This window comes from Tachysurus vachellii, chromosome 1 (assembly GCF_030014155.1).
Source record: "Tachysurus vachellii isolate PV-2020 chromosome 1, HZAU_Pvac_v1, whole genome shotgun sequence".
Classification (NCBI taxonomy): Eukaryota; Metazoa; Chordata; class Actinopteri; order Siluriformes; family Bagridae; genus Tachysurus; species Tachysurus vachellii.
The window spans coordinates 540,286-544,330 of record NC_083460.1 but is presented as its reverse complement, the minus strand read 5'-3'; the positions used below and the strand labels follow the sequence as shown (position 1 = coordinate 544,330).

Sequence of the window (4,045 nt, the reverse complement as noted above, 5' to 3'; positions counted from 1 at the left end):
ATGAAGTTTTATTTTCTTGGTAATCAGATATTTTTAGAACGTTTATGGAAGGAGTCTCCAGTCTCAGTCTCAGGAAGAAAGAGTTAGTCATTAAATTTCATACCTTTTTATTATTTATACTCATCTGTAGATTATCTATTATTATCTATTATTTATATCTGTAGATTCTTTTAACTACAGTTTTTTACTTTATATACATAAAATAATCTAATTAAATTATAATAAAATACAAATCTGGAGCACCTTCAATTAAAAATCAATGAAATCCTAACTAATCAATTATTAATTAAATATTTTAATTAATCAATTAATTTGAAACTTAATGTCTATGTGGAAATGAACAGGGCTGGACAGGGCCAGGTCCAGAGTCTTCATCAGGAGCGCTTGGTCCTCCTGGTCATGTAGCTCTGGTAGTAGAAGTTGCTGAAGAGCAGGATGAGGTGATGCAGTAGGCGAACACAACGGCGTTCATGGAGTCGGGGAAGTCGCACTCGGTGAAACAGGTTGTAGCCGGTGTGTGTGGTAGAGAAGAACAAACTGCAGCTGTGAACAAACCAAAGTTCACATCAGTCATCTTCTTACCCTAATGCCCTACTGAGGCAGCACAGTGTGTGTGTGTGTGTGTGTTGTGTGTGTGTGTGTGTGTGTTTACAGTTGCAGGGAAGTGAGGTAACGTTTCCACCACAGATATATCTGCATGTGAGGACCAAAAGCTGCCAGACCGTAATACAAATACATGATGATGTGTACAAAAGTGTGAGGAGGCCGATGAAGAACGCTACATGTACACACACACACACACACACACACACACACACACACACAGCATTAGTTATACATCAGCACAGCTCTATCATCATCATCATCAGTGGTAAGAGGAAGCAGATCAGCCGTACATTGTCCCCCGGCGAAGTACTTGACTCCGGCCCACCAGTTGAAGATCATGGTGCCATGATGGTAGACGTGCAGGAAGGTCAGCTGACTGTTTTTCTTCGCAAGATAAAAAACACCTGGTGGTAGGAGGGAAAGAATGTGTCTGTTGTTGGTCAGATTTTTACTGAGCTATATTCACCATTACATAAAACACTAACATTCACCAAAACACTGTTCAACACCCCCACACAAAAAACATTAACCACACCATACATTCTCAAAGCAAAGCCCATAATTCACCACCAAACAGCAGCAAATACCACATTAAAAACTACACACCAACACTTCCAACCAAACACCAATATTCACAAACCAACACTTAACAACAAACCAGAGATAAAACCACCAAACCAACACCACTATCGCTACCAAACACAAACATTCACCTGCATTTCCTATCAAATACATTAATAATGGTATTCAACCTTCACTTCATCACAAGTCACGGTGACATCAAACACTTACATTCACCACAAACCTTCACAACAAACATTCTCTAATGTTTACCATCACCACAGCTACCAGTGCAGACAATATAAACACTACCGTTTACCAGTAAACATCAAACACCTGAAAAATGCAAATAACCAAACACCAACATCCCAATACCCAACATCACACACAGTCACTAACAAATAACAAGTAATGTTTACACAAAACACAGGCGACCAAACATTGAAAAACACCATCAAAGTCCAACATCAACATTTCATACCAACATACACAACTTCACAACATCAAAAACCAGATAGTAATTAAACGCACACACACACCCACACACACACACACACAAAATACCTCTCACTAAAACACCCTAACATCACCACTAACACACACAAAACCCTCACTAACACACTAGTATTCCACATACACACACACACACACACCAAAACCCTCACTAACACACTAGTATTCCACACCACACCAAAACCATCATACACACTAGTATTCCACAACACACACACACACAACCCTCACTAACACACTAGTATTCTACACACACACACAAACCCTCACTAAACACTAGTATTCTACCCACACACACACACGCACACACACACAAAACCCTCCCTAACACACTAGTATTCTACACACACACACAAACACAAACCCTCACTAACACACTAGTATTCCACACACACACACACACACACACACACACAAAAACCTTCACTAACACACTAGTCTTCCACACACCCCACCACACACACAAAAACCCTCACTAACACACTAGTATTCCACCACACACACACACACACAGTGTTTTGTTTAGTTAGTGGACGGTCAGTCGTTGTGTAACGACACTTTGTGCTGCAGTAACTCACGGTGTCACTGAGCTCGATGACCTTGGAGAAGAAGAACCACCAGCAAACTCTGGCCATCTGAGACCCGGGAAATAAAAGCACAGAGAAAATGACACGTTAAAGCGAGTCACTGCGAACGCTCCATGAGTAAAATGGTGAAAACAAATCTCCAGTGTCAGCACTTTGTAACAGCTCAATAACATGAAGAGCAGCTATAATGGATAAAAAGTGTATTCTGTAAAAACACTGCAAACGATTCATCACACCAACACTTACGCTGTTTAATAAAGACACGCTGATTACATTTCTGTTACATTTACGTCACGTGGCACACTCGATATCCATCAAGTCCTATCAATGAAAACATTACCACTGGTTCACTAGGACACACACGTATCATCAGCCTAGACTCTGTTGAAAGGAATTAGAGCACAATTTCTTTTAAATACGTAAATCAGGGATAAATAAGTGTTTCACCCTCATGGCCAGGGGGACTGGTGCAGTAGTCCACAGGCTGACACAAGTAGCTGTAGTTCGACACCCAAGACGTCACTAAAAACTACAAAAAACACAAAAGTGTACAACAAAATCACACGCTGTTAGAGGTGAATTTTTAGAGTTGAATTTCAATGGATTTGTGAATTTATTCATTAATGATATAAATAATAAATATTTGAGTGATATATAAACACCTAAGATGGTTCATAAAGGTCGTAAATGATATTTATACCTTTATGTTAAAAATAAACATTAATCAAGATGAACTTTTAACTGGAAGACGAGCGACTCCTCAGAGGGACACGTTACCTCGTGGAACATGTAGACCGACAGACAAACCATAGCAAAGTTATAAACTATAAGCACAAGTTTGAGGTCCACGGCTTCCCGGTTCTCATGAGTCTGGGTCCGAGCCAGATGATGCCCAGGGTAGCAGAGGAAGATCCACAAGATAGGAAGGGGCCGAGTAAACCAGCAGCCATGGGTCAGTTTCTCTTATCTGGAACCAAAAGTGAAGGAAAATTTGTGGGGAAAAAAGATCTGAATTTAATGAACTGGGTAACTTTTTGTAGAAGAACTTTCAAGAACAGAGTGATAAAATGTTTCACTAGTACACGAACAGCACACGAACAGTACACAAACGGCACACACGAACAGCACAGGTACAATACACGAACTGCACAGAAACAGCACAGAACAGTAAAGGAACAGCACACAAACAGTACAGGAACAGTTCACAAACAGCACACGAACAGCACAGGAACAGATCACAAACAGCACAGGAACAGTACACGAACAGCACAGGAACAGTACACAAACAGTAAAGGAACATGCACACGAACAGTACAGGAACAGTACACAAACAGCACAGGAACAGTACAACGAACAGCACAGGAACAGTACACGAACAGTAAAGGAACAGTACATGAACAGTACATGAACAATACACAAACAGCACACGAACAGTAACACGAACAGCACTCAAACAGTACACGAACAGTAAAGGAACAGCACACGAACAGTAAAGGAACAGCACACGAACAGTTCACAAACAGCACACGAACAGCACAGGAACAGCACATGAACAGTACACGAACAGTAAAGGAACAGCACAGGAACAGTACATGAACAGTACCACAAACAGCACACGAACAGCACAGGAACAGCACATGAACAGTACACAAACAGTAAAGGAACAGCACACGAACAGTACAGGAACAGTAAAGGGACAGCACAGGAACAGTACATGAACAGTACACAAACAGTAAAGGAACAGCACACGAACAGCACTCGAACAGTACACGAACAGT

At 40.9% G+C, this 4,045-nt stretch overlaps 1 pseudogene; it reads right to left on the bottom strand.

The window, feature by feature from the left end:
- Positions 1 to 2,262: 2,262 nt before the first annotated feature.
- The window catches only part of LOC132842868 (elongation of very long chain fatty acids protein 7-like), a 16,143-nt pseudogene continuing 14,360 nt past the window's right edge, over positions 2,263 to 4,045 (bottom strand).